Source organism: Theobroma cacao, chromosome 5 (assembly GCF_053813885.1).
Source record: "Theobroma cacao isolate CCN51 chromosome 5, ASM5381388v1, whole genome shotgun sequence".
NCBI lineage: Eukaryota > Viridiplantae > Streptophyta > Magnoliopsida > Malvales > Malvaceae > Theobroma > Theobroma cacao.
This window is the reverse complement of record NC_142643.1, coordinates 22663526-22680173: the sequence shown is the minus strand read 5'-3', so window position 1 is coordinate 22680173 and position 16648 is coordinate 22663526.

The window sequence follows — 16648 nt, the reverse complement described above, 5'->3', positions numbered from 1 at the left end:
ATTAGTAGTATAAATTAGTTTATTTTGGTTTAGTACCAAAGTAGTAAACCTCTTAATTGTACAATTTGTCAAGGTGGCAAATCCTCTAGCAAGGGCAAAGAAATCGCACTCGAGGAGTAATAGTTGGAGTACCCGAATTTAGTTTTCAGAAACTGTGAATAAACTTATTATCATCTTAATTATCTAGAGTAGTTTTATACAATTGTGTGATTTTATGGAAAATGGGTTTAAATGTTAAATTGCTATGTTTTAAGAGAAATTGTGATTTTATAAAATGATTTTATAAATTTTCTAGAAAATCGAATACTGGTTTTGAAAATAGAGTAATTGGAAACTGCCTGCTTGTATTATAAATTTATGGTTTTAAATTGAATGGCTTATGACAATAAATGAGCATGAATGGCTAAACTGATTTTGGTGTTAGAATTATTTGTACTGTGTATTTAGCCTTGAGAGGCTAGGTTGCGATAAATTGCCATGTCATGCAGAAAAAGATTTTATAAATCAAGTGGTAGATAAAAGATTAGCTACTGCAGTAGTGGGGGGTTCCGTGGGCTAGCCTATTCGAGGGGCACGGTAAACTCCTTTATATTCTCACCTCGATCGTAGAGGCGCGTAGGGTATCTCCTGAGGTGGGTTTTTTGAGTGCACTTCACGTGGACCACCGCGTGAGAGTTAGACTCAGCCAACGCCAAGGAATGGCTATGTTTCAAAATAAAAATATGATTTATATGAAATATGAATTTTTAACAGCCTTGGCGGACTCGGTTAGATACCCCTGGTCCAGGTGTCACCGAGTACAGGATTTGGCATGAGCCAAGTTTTGAGTAATTCACGAGCCATATTGATTATTTGGTTGAAATGAATATTCGTGATGTGAAAAATTTGCGGAAGTTAATTATTTTTAATTATCTCCATTTACTCGCCTTTAGATAGTTTAGATGGTGTCTGTCTACTCACTGGGATTTTATAATCTCACCACCCTCTATTCCCCACATTTCAGGTTCGGGATAACCGGTAGATAGCCGATTGCATCAAGGACTTCAGTTAGCCTTGCATTGTCAAAATTATAGGTTCACAGACTCGCATCTTATTGGTTAGTTAGGGGCCCACGTGTCATTGTAAAAGTAATTTTATACTTTAGTTATTTGATTTAAAATATGTATGAACATATTTAGCTTTTACACCATGTTTTGGCAGGTTTGGTATTATCAAAGAAAAATGACGAAAATGCCCCTGTGAGCCAAAAAATAGTATTTTATTGTTTTGATTTGGAAACGACTTATGATTTCTTGAAATGCAAGATTTAATAACTATCGCTCATCAGGGAGATGCGAAAGCTGATGCTAAGCCTTGTGGGGTTTCGATTGGCATTCAGGGTATTGAGTGCCTATCGGGACGTCACGGCGGTTGTCACGGGCCCGATGGGAGTTCTGGGTCGTGACAATTAGAATGGTATCAAAGCATGGTTTAAAGATCAGAGATTTTGATTTTAAAGCTTTGGATTTTAAAGTTTTTGGTTTTCAAGTTGTTTTAAGAAATCAACACTGACACTGCGTGGCCCGAGTTAAATTAAGTCAGGTTTGGTAGAATAAAATACATGCATCTGCATATAGAATTTGGAGTTGTTTAGACTTATTTTGGTTTTTCTTATAGATCTTATGGGAGCTATAGGAACTCCTGATCCTAGTAATCCACTTCCTTGTTAATGTCATGCAAAGGTCATAAGTAGGGCCGTTGTTCGGGTTTAAGATGCCACCCGTGCCACAAGCTAGTGTTAGAGAGATCTTAAAACGAATGCTCCTAATGAAAGATTAATGAAATGATATATCCCTCCGATTATGGATGGAGAAATTTGGAGTTGGACAAATAGGTCGTGATAATTTATTCATTTGGTGGAATGTATAAATTAAGCATTGAGGTAAGAGTAAATTCATACATATGTGCATGAAGATAAGAACACTATGTTAATTGAGCGTGTTATGCCCATATAAAAGTGGTGTTGATTTCAATTAAATGATTGTGAGATTTAAAAATTTGATTGGATCTATTATAGTTCATGGATATAAGCACGTGAATTAACTCGAGAGTGAGTATTAATGATTACTATAATTGATGTGTGGTCATGAAGTAAGAAGTTAGTAAACAAATTTGCTCGAAGGATGAGCTTGAACTTTGCTATGCATAGTAAGGAGGAGCCAAGGGACTAAAGGACTAGATGTGGAATTGGCAGCTTGAGGTTAAATGACTTGGAAATGTCGAATCTAGTCTAAGTGCCATATGAAGTTCTATAATTGAGATTGATATACGAATTACTTTAAAGATCAATTTAAAAGTTTATTCGGTTCAAAGTGTGGCCTATAATACGAATGATCAGTCTTAAAGGTGATCTCCCCAGAGCAAGGAATTTAGAAAATGTTGATGTTTGGATATACTCTAAGAGAGAGAACTTCTGTATCCTAAGTTTAGGACAACTTTGATCTTATGATTGCAAACGCAAGGTGTAATAACTAAGTAAATTATTCACTTAATAAATGTGTTTGATTATTGATGAATAAAGTCAAGATCTTGATGTTTAGTGGTATACAATTTGATAATTATGTATTTAAGGGTTATTTGGAGCCAATTTCTTTATCAAATTTGCACTAAATGCTATGGTAAAGGCATATCAATGTTAATATGAAAATGTATCCAGGAATGATCTTAACATATCACCAAAGGAGAATTAAACATGTTGAAGTTAATGTTCTAATAGTGTGCCTATGATAGAAAGCTAGTTTGTAAGTTGTAGTTTTCATGAAATATATAAGGATTATCAATATATGGACATACACTTGGAGTTGTAATTTACAAGTTTGGAGTATTTAAGATATGATTAAATGGAATTATCATTAGTTAAGGTACGTGAATCTTCTAATTAAATTTTGTGGAGTATACATGATAGTAGAATGGAGGAACAGAGTGCCGTGATACTATATGGTGAAGTTACTACACAATATGGAAAGAGTATTCTAAAGTGGGATTTATTGACTGATGATAAGTGATGTGCAATCTGAGATACATGTAGCTATGAATAAATTTGGAGATCTTTGCTTAAGCAAACTCGTACTAAATGTTATGGTAAAGATATATGAATGTTAGTGGTAAAATAAAGACATTAAATCAATGTTCTGATCGCGTACTTGTGACAGAAAGTTAGTATTGCTAATTGTGGTATAGACTCAGAGGGAAGCCACACGATTGTGAATAATTGAGGTAGTAGCTTTAAAGGTAGAAGAATTGTTGGGATAAAGTAAATTCAAATAGTTGCAACGCCACTGTACTGACTATCAAACGCTGTCGCATTAAGAACCCCTAATGGCTAGCAAGCATGAGCAAATTGAGAGTGGCATGAAGATGAAACTTACGAGTTGAGGAATGGTCATTGGTTTTCATGCTAAGCTTTGTTGTTTGGAATCTTAAGTGCATTGGGGAGGTTTTAAGATAAAGATGATGAGTGAAATTGTAAAGTTTCTTTATTGCCTTATATATTGGCATGTAAGAGAAAGAAAAGTTAGAGAGTTTTTGAGATGGTTACATAAAAATAAATTAACATGGGGAGTGTTAAGATGAATAATATGATGACTGAAGTCAAATCTTAAGAAATAAGGAAGATAAGAGATTAAGTCTTGTTAAAGACTAATGAGGAAGTGAGCGAAAGGTTAGATGAATGTATGAGATACTGATAAGAGATGTCAATACCAAGTGAGGAAAAATGTAAATAAAGATTTTAATAATGATATAGCAAATGAGTTAATATAAAATATTGTTATGAGAATATACTGTTCTTGTCTTAACTTTGTTGAAAGGAAAGGATTAGTAACAACACAAGTAAACTAGGTGATATGCTAGAAACTCTTGGAGATAAATTGAAATATGAGTAATTGGGTATACCTTTATGGAAATGATATACTTGGAGTATGAAAGAGCAAATAAGTGATTAGGTGTTTCAAGAATATTTAAATACCTTTGAGAAAGAATTATACATTATACGAGATGAGTATAAGATGTGTGATTTTAAAACTTGTTGAGGAGCCTAACGGCTAAGTCACAAGTTAAGTGATCGTATGCTGTGAGACATAAGTCTAAGATAGATATTCCCAATGAAATACTCAAGAAGAGTTTTACTACGGATTTCGTGAAAGCAAGCACTAAGTTATGTGATTATAAAAAGAAAGTTGTAAGCTGAAAGTGATATTCATATTAATATTGAAAAATACATGAGGAGAATCTAGTTTCAAGTTTTACAATTTCAGGTACAATTTGTAAATTGGTTAAGGAAGAATGATGTTATATTTATATGAAAGAGTAGAACAAAGGATGATAGAAGTTAACCTTGAAAATGAAGTTAGATAATGCAATTTTCCTAATACATTATGGAAATTGGAATTCGAAAATGCTTGTGGTATACATGATTCAAATGAGTTTGAGTCTTAAGTGGCAAATCAATATCGTAATGCAAGAAAGATACAAGGTAATATAGAGGCATGAAAGATGATTAAGGACAAAAGGATGACTCTGAGAAATTATGATATTGCATCGTATTCAATGATCAAATCAAGATAGATCTTGGAATCATAAATGGGATTATAAGGCATATACACATATGTGGGGTTGATATTGTGATCAACTAAAATGAAGAATGATTTTTAGTGAATTAAGATTCAAACTTAATATATGATGAGTGATGTAGGTAGTACCATGATAAGAAATTTTATCAAAAATTGAACTATGTGAACATAAAAGACTCTGAGAAATAGTCAAGGAGATAATATCAAGGAAATGTGATCTATAGCATGGTTAAGCCGTACGAGATGGATTAATATGATTAAGAAGATTGATATTTCATACCTGTGAGATAAACAGGAAGTACATGGAAATAATGGAAGAAAATACCCTACCTTTTTTTTGAGTTTGATAAGTGAAATTTTGAGGACAAAATTTTATTTTAAGAGGGGTAGTGTTGTCAAACCCTGTTCTATAAAATAATTACGACATCATTTACATACTCAACAGAATATTTACATGTTTAGGAAGTTCGAGGAATCGTTAAAAGATGATATTGCCCCTAATGGTACCATTAAGTCGATTAAGCCTCGAACTAGTTCAAATAGGAATTTTGAGGTGAAATTAAGAGTTTCACAGTTCAGGGATGACTCAAAATGGTAATTCGGAGTTCGAGGATCAATTTGGAGTCAAATCGAAATTTTCACTATCTAAGGGCAAAATGGTCATTTGCCACATGAGGACAAAATGAGAATTTTGAGAAAAGATTTTTTTTGAACCCATTTAACTTATTGGAGTATGATTTGAGTATTGGAGTATAATTTGAGGGTTTGGCAGTGAAAAAGTTTAATTCCAGTGATTTCTGGAGTGTAGGGGTAAAATCGAAATTTTTTCACTCACGGATAAAATTTGAGATTTTGAGAGAATTTAGATCACATTTGACAAATTGGAGAATGGTATGAGTATAAGGGATGAAAAATATGTCTATGGGCAATTTTTCAGTTTTTGGGACAAAAATGTAATTTTTGACTTTTACGGGGGCAAAAGTGTAAATTTAAAAAATTACTCCACCAAGACTTTGGATAAGTCTGAGAATTTTATCTAAGCTATGGATATGTGGGACAAGTGTATGGTGAAAATTTGGAAATAAATGGATGGCTAGAATTTAAGGAATTAATAAAACAAAAAAATGAATAAAATAATATTATATTATTTTAGCCTTTAAAAATGTCAAAATTCCAGAATTCTCATCTTCTTCAGCTGTCCAAACCAGGAGAGAAAAAGGGGGAAAAGAAATAAGAACCCTAGCTGAAAAAATTTCGGGAAAATCAAGAGAAATCAAGAAATCAAGCATTAAAAAGGTAAATTTCATTGATTTTCCTTGTGATTTTCACTACCCATGCATTTTTCTCTCATTTCCATGCAAAATTAGAAAGTGGGTATGGACACCCATGCTGGCCAAACCTCCATGGATGAGTTTTGAACTTGAGTTTTGGTTGATTTTAATTGAATTAAGTGATTTTAGTTATGTTATATTGAAATATAGCAAAAATAAGCTAGAGAAATAATTTTCTCCCATTGAAACCCATTATGCCAAATTTTCTAGGGGAATATTGGCTGCTGATCCTGATGTTTAATTGAGGAATTATGATGAATAATGATGAATTATGAGCCTAGAAAAATAATGGGAATTTTTAGAGCAAAAATACAAAATTTTACTCACTAGGGGTATTTTCGTAATTTGCTACTGGGACTGATAATTTGCACCACACTGAGGAACATTAAGTCAATTTGGGTACAATTGAGGTATAGAAATTGAAAAAAATTAATTTGGAGTTTAAACGGACGCGTATATCGATTTATCGAGTAAAAGACTGAAATAGGCTAACACCACGTTTAGGCAAAATTTAGACATTTTGCACTTCATATCATGCATTAGTAGTATAAATTAGTTTATTTTGGTTTAGTACCAAAGTAGTAAACCTCTTAATTGTACAATTTGTCAAGGTGGCGAATCCTCTAGCAAGAGCAAAGAAATCGCACTTGAGGAGTAATAGTTGAGTACCCGAATTTAGTTTTCAGAAACTGTGAGTAAACTTATTGTTGTCTTCATTATCTAGAGTAGTTTTATACAATTGTGTGATTTTATGAAAAATGGGTTTAAATGGTAAATTGCTATGTTTTAAGAGAAATTGTGATTTTATAAATTTTCTGAAAAATCGAATACTGGTTTTGAAAATAGAGTAATTGGAGACTGCTTGCTTGTGTTGTAAATTTATGGTTTTAAATTGAATGGCTTATGACAATAAATGAGCATGAATGGCTAAACTGATTTTGGTGTTAGAATTATTTATACTGTGTATTTAGCCTTGAGAGGCTAGGTTGCGATAAATTGCCATGTCATGTAGAAAAAGATTTTATAAATCAGGTGGTAGATAAAAGATTAGCTACTACAGTAGTGGGGGATTCCGTGGGCTAGCCTATTAGAGGGGCACGGTAAACTCCTTTATATTCTCACCTCGGTCGTAGAGGTGCGTAGGGTATCTCCTAAGGTGGGCTTTTTGAGTGCACTTCACGTGGACCACCGCGTGAGAGTGAGACTCAGCTAACGCCAAGGAACGGCTATGTTTCAAAATAAAAATATGATTTATGCGAAATATGAATTTTTAACAGCCTTGGTGGACTCGGTTGGATACCCCTAGTCCAGGTGTCATCGAGTACAGGATTTGGCGTGAGCCATGTTTTGAGTAATTCACGAGCCATATTGATTATTTGGTTGAAATGAATATTCGTGATGTGAAAAATTTGCTAAAGTTAATTATTTTTAATTGTCTCCATTTACTCGCCTTTAGATAGTTTAGATGGTGTCTGTTTACTCACTGGGATTTTATAATCTCACCACCCTCAATTCCCCACATTTCAAGTTCGGGATAGTCGGTAGATAACCGATTGCATCAAGGACTTCAGTTAGCCTTGCATTGTCAAAATTATAGGTTCACAGACTCGCATCTTATTGGTTAGTTAGGGGCGCACGTGTCATTGTAAAAGTAATTTTATACTTTAGTTATTTGATTTAAAATATGTATGAACATATTTAGCTTTTACACCCTGTTTTAGCGGGTTTCAGTATTATCAAAGAAAAATAATGAAAATGCCCCTGTGAGCCAGAAAATAATATTTTATTGTTTTGATTTGGAAACGACTTATGATTTCTTGAAATGGAAGATTTAATAACTATCGCTCATCGGGGAGATGCGAAAGCTGATGCTAAGCCTTGCGGGGTTCCGATTGGCATTCAGGGTAATGAGTGCTTATCGGGACGTCGCGGAGGTTGTCACGGGCCCGATGGGAGTTTCGGGTCATGACATAATGAGTGCTTATCGGAACGTCACAGCGGTTGTCACAGGCCCGATGGGAGTTCCAGGTCGTGACAATTCTTATTCAATGTCATGCATTCATATAGAGCCTGGAATAGTTTTATAATAGTTTGGCACAAATATATTGAATTACGTGTCGTGTATTATGTATAGGTGGTGAGCCCTTTGATAAGGGTAAAGATATTGTGCCCGAGGACCAAGAATAGGAATACTCCAAACTCCTGCTATTGTGAGTAATCAGACTTTTATCTTAACTATCTAAAGTAGTTTATACTCATTTTTATGTTTTAAAGAAAAATGAATTTAAATTGCAAACTATTATGTTTTATAATTGAAGTGTTGATTAAACGAAATGAGATTTATAACTTGTGTTGAAATTGAATACTGGTTTTGGAAATTGAGTAAGCAGAGACTGTATACTTGTGTTATATATATGTTTTGACATATGGTTTGAATTGATGGCTTATGACAATGTGATGGCAAGCATGGCTGGATTTGTGTTTGTGTGGAATATATGAACTGTTTTGCTTTGCCTTGACAGGCTGGTAATATTATGTTAGCCATGTCATGCTATCGAAAAGTTTATTGAATTTCGTGGGTTATTTGATTAGCTTACTGCAGTGGGCGAGTTTTCGTGGACCAGCCTATTAGAGGGGCACGGTAAACCCCGTTATATTTACCTTAGTACGAAAGGCACGAAGGGTATCTCCTAAGGTAAAGTTAGAGTTTACCTCACGCTGAACCACCACGTGAAGGTGAAACTCAGCCAACGCCAAGGAGTGGCTGTGCTTCTAAATGTAAAAAAAAAAAAATAAGTTTTATACTCATATGTTATTTTAACAGCCTTGGTGGACTCGGTTAGATGCCTCGGCACAAGGTGTCACTAAGTGCAAGTTTTTGGCACGAGCCAAGTTTTTACGAGAATCATAAGCCTTGTTGATTTTTATGAAATGAAATTGATTTATATGAAATGAAATGAGATTTGATGTTATGAATCATATTATGATGAGATATTTTAAATTGTCTCCATTTACTTGGCTTTAGATGTTTTAGATGAAATTTGTTTCAGATGAAATTGAAAGTACTGCGAAAATGGATTCTCGCTACAGCAAGAAACTCTCAGGTGGTTCCAAAATCCTGGTGCAGTACTTTCAATTTGACTACAATTTTGACCATCTTCCGTTCAGAAATGGGCAAAGTAGTAAACATAAAAGTTGTATCCCAATCTCTTAGCTTTCTAATGGTTTAAAAATCATGTCAATTGGACTTCTGTAGTGGGAGATATACTTAAAAACCAAAACATATGCAAACTAAGAATGTTTCTTGCTGCAGCTAGAAACTTGTTGTCATGCTTGCTACCTTGCTTGATTTTGACATATTTTTCACCTATTTAACTTCATGGATTGATCATGGGTTTTTGTAACACTAGAGGTTATTAATCAAAGTTTGAGATGAGGGGTTTTTAGTAAGAAATTAAATCAATTGCATTGTTTTTGAAACAAGTGCATCATGATTTCCAAGTTCTCCTTATCGATTGCTTGTTCCCTTCTTATGTTCACTCACTGAGTTTTATGCTCACGTTTTTAAACTTCATGTTTTCAGATTTAGAGGCAATTGGGACCTAGATTGAGTGTCCATGTATGCTCGTTTTCTTAGTAGGCACTATGGAATCTAAGTAGCGGTACCTCCACTTAAAGTCACTCCGTTGACAATTGATAGTCTTTTGTCTGTGTGCACGCCCATGTAACGTAAACTACTAAGAGTCATGTTATAAATGAAGTATGTATATGTTGGATTGATGATGATGCCCTTATGAGATGGCAATGAATGACAGTACTTTGAGATAATGGAAATATGAATATTCGGTTGCTATAAAATATTACTGAAACATTTATCGTTGAGAATTACAACACATGGTTTTAAAGATGATGGATGGAATAAGGAACAGGATCTCATAAAGAGGCTTGCTTGGGCCTAGTGGGCTATGCCCACTGAGTCCATGCACCAGTCATAGCCCAAAATTTGGGCTATGACACCAATATCCATTTACATATTAATAACAAAGTGCTACAACTCGACCTCTAATAGTGGAGCAACTCAGAATGGAAGGCTAAGAGGTGCAATTACCTACGCTGCAGTAAGTCTCAGTGTGCTGAACAATGAACTTAGGTGGATTACTTATCTATAAAAGGAAATAAGGAGGTGAGTCTTATAGACTCAGTGATCATCAACTCCGTGAGTAGGGTGCAGATGGGAAACAAGCATGCAACAAATAAGTTTGAACATTAAAAATACAAGATTATATAAATAATTTAACTAAAGAAGAGGATGTGTGCCTTATATGTAAAACCAAGAGTTTTCTTATGCATTGTAATCATTTCAAGTAGTATACCAAATCAAGGTAGGTAAAAGTTTCCACATCAAAACAAATTAATAACCTTATTCAAATCAAATCATTTCAAGTATTACATTAAATCCAGTGTACATAAAAGATTTCTACCATCGAAATCATTTGACGTTTTACCTAAATCAAATCCGTAGAATCACGCAAGCTCCCGCGAAATCAAATATTAATCAAGCTTATACGCAAATCACAAATCGCCTCATACGCGAGGAGTTAAATCTCTATCATAGTATAAATAGGGGAGCTGTGAAAAATCTTGTACTTTTTCACCATGCATAGAAATATGAGTTTGAAAACCCAAAGAGATGCCACTCTCGAGTAAAAAATAGAAATAAAACTCGTGGTCCTGCTACCACGTAATAACATCCGGGAGCATCACTTCCACCGAATTTCCACATGCCATGGCAGTCTTGACGATGTTGGCTGACATCGGAGAAATCAAGTGGTCGCAACCGTGAATATCACTTGTGGCCTAGCCACATATAACAACCCATGGCCTTACCACGTATATCACAAACCATGTCCCTAGCCATGTCTAATAGCCTGTCAACAACCCAAAGGTTCTCTAGCTAGAGCTCATTTGTGCACAAGGGTCACACTTAATCGAAGTGATATCTAGCTTACTCTTGAATCTCCTGGTTTGATAAAACCATTTAAAAACCAAATCGGGTTTTCAAAGGACCATTTCAAATCATTTTCAAAATACCGATCAAGTAGTGTACTAAAACATCTCCTCATAAAACTTTGTAGTGTAAAACCATTTTACATGAGGTTTGAGAGTCAAATCATAATGGTGAATATGGGATTTAACTTATGAATGCACATCATACAAACAATAAGGCACATTTCGAATAGAAATCGTATTGAAAAGCTTGTTTCCCAACTTTAAAATCGTTTACGTATATAGCTTATATATATATATACCTAATCAAAGCATTTTCAAATATATTTGCATCGACAAAATACCTAGGATTCTACCAGCTCATGGTTTCCACAAATTAGCATTCAAAGTAAACCATACGTATATATATAGGTACATAAATTTTTAAAATGGACACCCCCTACTGACCTTACGATAGCAGGATATTACATCGCTATTAGTTCGAATGCCTATCTAGCTATTCCTACTTGCCGGTCACTCGTTACTTCCTTCGGCATGCCTCCACAGCACACTATCTTTACTTTTGCACTTTTTAGCAACAATCCAAATTCAATATCTTTAGTGTATATCATTTCCACTTCCCTTTCTCATTCAATCATGAATCCTTACTCAACTAACTTATATTTTGACACATTTTTACCAAAGTCACTTATATCCTTTACTTGCGTAATTTTCTAGATTATAAAACCGGTAACTTATTCATGACTCTAACACACATATTAATCTTTTCTAAGGGTATTTATCATATTCAACAATCATGTTCACACCAATAACCTAGCGTATGGCAGCAATTATAATTTACTTCCATCAAGCATTTTCTAAATCCACATGCACCACAATTTACATCTACATGCCACCACCAATCATAATATCAATATTCATTCATGCACACCAATATTCATAGCCTTTTAAACCTCTGACAACAACACACATTCACACATTACATTGTTCTAAACTTTAAACTACCACAATTGCTCCTAACCATACCCACAACATCACATTAACATCACACTTTGCATGTCTTACCACTTTTCTCTCACCTTAATTCCACTAGACACCCACGGGTTTGGTGGCTTGCATGTCACCAAATGGTCTCCAAATCTAGCTAATCTTTGCTGCCACAAGCACAAACAATCAACATATATGTCATTTTTCCTTTCTACTTGTGATTTAGAGGTTAAAACACTTACCCACCACTTAATCTAGCTCAAAACCACCATGCGTTCCAAGATTCTTCCACATGCATGCCTCGGGTTCCTTGGATCTTTGTTGATCCTTGCTACCATAAACGAAACCTCACATTATAATTGGTTCAAAATGCATGCATTCAAACACAACAATTTCTACCTTCCTTACCTTGGAATCTTCAAAACAAACCACCAAAGTCTTTCCAAACCTCAAGAATGGTGTGGGGGTGGGGAGGAAAACCTCTTTGTTTTCTCCTTTCTCCTCCAAGGCCAAGCCCCCCCTTCAAGCTTTATTCTCCTTCCTTTCTTCCCTTTTCTCCTTTCTTTCTTTTCTTTCTCTTTCTTTCTTTTATTTCTCGCTTTTTCTTGCTCTCGGGTGGAATTTTGTCAAGCTTTCTTTCTTTCTTTCCTTCTCTAAATGGCCGGCCTTCTTTCTCAATTTCTCAAGCTAAACACATTTCTCTCTATTTAACTCACTCAAAGGCATGGTTTTGTTAAGCCTTCAAGCCATGTTCTTTTTCCTTTCTCTTTCTTTTTAATTGTTTATTAATTGCCACTCATTTGGACTAATCACATTTCATGCATTCTTTTTCTCTTCATTTCATTTGGCCAACTTCCAAGACCAATCAAAATACATGCATCAATTTCCTTTTATTCTTATTAGGCCATTTTGTGAACCAATAAGCTTTAATGCACCAATTTCTTTTCTTCCACATTGGCTAAATATCCATCCTTCATTATCCTTTATTTCTTTATTCCACTAATCATACTTCATGCACAACTTAATCTTATATTTTATTTGGTCTTCAATTAATTTATTCAAGTCATATACACATCACATCTTCCTTTTCTTATTTGGCCACCTAATGCACTAATACTATTGCATGCAAAATAGATTTAATCTTACTTTTACTATTTTTTCCTTTCTACCATGCATGGTGGGGGTCCCATATGTTCCCCACTAACTTCCTCCATTTTACATGCCATCATTTGCATGTAATAGTGAATTTTTGCATGCAAATTCCACCATTCCACATAATTTAACTGTCAAGACCCAAATTTCGAGCCATGACCGGCGCATGGGCCCAATGGATGTAGTCCACTAAGCTCAAGCAAGCCTATTAATATGACTTGTTCATCATTCCATCAAAGTTGCTAAGTCACATTTCATAACTTTGAATCAAAATAATACTAAACATTGCCAACTCATAGTGGCATACCAATCAAAGTGTACATATATTGTGTAAACATATATTTTAATAATTTACATTGGTTTGTCTATACACAACAAAAGAGTACTTGACGTCCAGCGGAGAGACCTGGGCGACGTACAACTATTAATTGTTGAGATACCTACCAAAGAGACGAATCACGAGGGCACCTTAACCTAGTTATTGATTGCCTCCTGATCTAAAAACATGAAGTTGATAGCGGTGAGTATAAACCCAGTGAGTGAACATAAGAAGGGAATAAGCAATCAATAGAAGGAATTTAAAAATCATGAGGCACTTGTTTCAAAACAATGCAATTTAGTTTCATTCTCATTAAAACCCCTCATTAAACCCTTAAATGGTTAATCACTTGATAATGATGAATCCACACATAACAAAGAAATTGAAGAATGAAAGCTTCAGTGATACATAAGCAAGTCAAATGAAATGACGGGTCCTCGTTGCAACGAAAAGGCATTCTCGCAGTTTAGGCTCAAGTTATTAACTGAATGAGGGTTTCTCAATTGGCCGAGGGTTTCTCTCTAAAATTTCTCATTTCAAACCCTTAAATGTTGGGAGTCCATGATCAGTTATGGTGTAATTGAAATGGGAAAATATGGCAAAACCAGCAAGATAGCATAATGGATAGAAAGTTTCTCGTTGCAGCGAAACTCAAGTGGCTAAAACAGAATGTTTCTCGCTACAGCAAGATTGAATCTCGTTGCAGCGAGAAGCTGCAAAACTTTTCTCGCTGCAGCAAGAATCAAGTCAGGTAGACCCCTCAAACCCGAAAGTTTCTCGCTGTAGCGAGAAATAGGGCACCAAAGAAAAGTTTCCATTCTCTCAAGAAAAAGGCCATCTTGCTGAAATGACAAAATCAACATGAAACACTTAAAAATTCCCAAAGTTCAGCATGCCAAATTTTCATATGCATTATAATCATATACCATATTCATGAACTTTTATTTCATAAACATATATATACATATATACATAGAAAAACACCAATACCACTATCGTCTCACCTAGCTCATGTGCATCCCCCCACATCGTACACATAGCCGGGGTCATCGTGTGCATTCCCCCACATCGTGCACAATTAGTGCCATCGTGTGCATCCCCCCACATCGTGCACACAGGCACTTTCATCATCCAACTCCTTCACCACCATCATCACCGGCATGTGCATCCCCCCACATCGTGCACACGCACGGTTATCATTATCACACAATATCAACCATCCATGCACAACATGTCACGACCCGAAACCTCCCTTGAGCCCATGATAACCGTCGCGACGTCCTCAATTGATACTCATTACTCGAAATACTAATCGAAACCCCGCAAGGCTTACATATCAGTTTTAAATAATTTTCAATCGTTTCCGGCTCAAGTAAATCAAAAGAAAAAAATATAGCATTTTGACATAAAACAATATTTATAGAAACACGTGTAAGTAATCTTTGTAACTTAAAAGTAAAATAAATTCACACATACAATAATTTACAAAGTTATAATGTATAATAATAATTAAAATGACAAGTGGCCCGTAAATACACCAAGCGTTGGTGATAGTAACCTACTGTTTGTGAGATAGAGGGGTCAACTAGAATCCTCATCAAAATCGGGTATCTACAAGCTACCACAGGCCTGAAATATTTGGAAAGGAGGTGGGCGAGATTTTGTAATCCCAATGAGTAAACAGACATTATCATAAATATCTAAAGGCGAGTAACATGAAGGCAAGTTTAAACAACAAATTTCAAACCATTTCATAAGGTTTTCAATTTATTTCTTAAACCATAAAATATTTGTAATTTACCAAAACAGTTGTTAAGGCTTCTGACTTTTATTAAAAACAAGGCTCAAGCCAAAACTAATCCTCGGGGATACCTTGGCCGAGGCATCTAACCGAGTCCGCCAAGGTTGTTAAGATATTTACATGCGAAACACATTTTTATTTTTAAAACAAGCTGTTCCTTGGCGTTGGCCGAGTTACACATTCACTTGGGGGTTCGTCGTGAAGTGAGCTCTAATACTACCCCGGAAGTTACCCTCCTTGCTTCTACTACTGGAGTAACTATATAACCGGGTTTACCGTGCCCCTTTAATAGGCAGTCCACGAAAACCAGTCACTGCAGTGACTAAACCCACCAATTTTAATAAAATTTTGACAGTATAACGTGGCTTTTATTTATTTACCCAGCCTGCATAGTAAAAGATAGCTTACATAAATTCCCAATGCAATTATAACATATAGCCACATATACTCATATATCATAAGTCATTCATAGGAAAATATATATTTCAAAATAATTGGTAACCTCTAATTACTCAATTTTATAATCAACACAATACATTTTTAATTGTCACATTTATTTCTAAAACATCAAAAATCCCATTTTAATCTCATTTTCATTTCATAAAATCCATAAAGATCATTTAAAAATAAACTCTAGATAATTTACAATAATAGTAGGTTTACTCACCGTTTGTACAAACTAATTGCTTTTTAGGTGCCCCGATCACTGTTCGTCGAGTACGACTTCCTTGTCTTTACCGGAAGGCTCTCCTCCTAAACACATTGCAAAATTTACCCAATTCACCACATTGATGCTAAATCACTATATAATTGACTTAAATCCTATACTAATGCATGGTATGAAATGCAATAGCCTAAAACGGCTTAAATGTGGTGTTAATCTATTTTTGGCACTTTACCCGATAAATTGCTAATGCGCTCCATTTTAGCTCTAAATTGTCCCATTTTTTCTCCAACATTTCTAACCATTAAATATCAGCCAATAACTCACTAAAATCACCAAAATCAGCTCACTTTCCTCCTTGGAAAATTCGGCCAAAAAATGGGACATTAATTCGGTAAATCTTCCACTTTGTTTTTCTATCACATTTAACCATTTTTCATCATTTTCTCTTCATTTCTCTTAGAATAAAAATTAGTTCATCATCATTGTACATCATTGAACATTCAGCCAAGGGTGGGTATTGTGAAAATTTCATGCTTTCTTGCCCAATTTGATTTCTATATACATTTAACTAACTAAAAGTACCAATTTAACTAAGAATCAAAACCTAAAAATTCCAAAATCCTACCCCTTGAATTTCTGCCAGCCCTTGGTTTCACTTTTTGATCTCTCTCCTCAAGCATGCTAAATGGAAATAAAGGCATAGGAAAGGTAGAAATCAAGCTAAAGTCGAAAAATCTTACCGTTAGATGCGTAAACGAACGAAAAATGCGATTT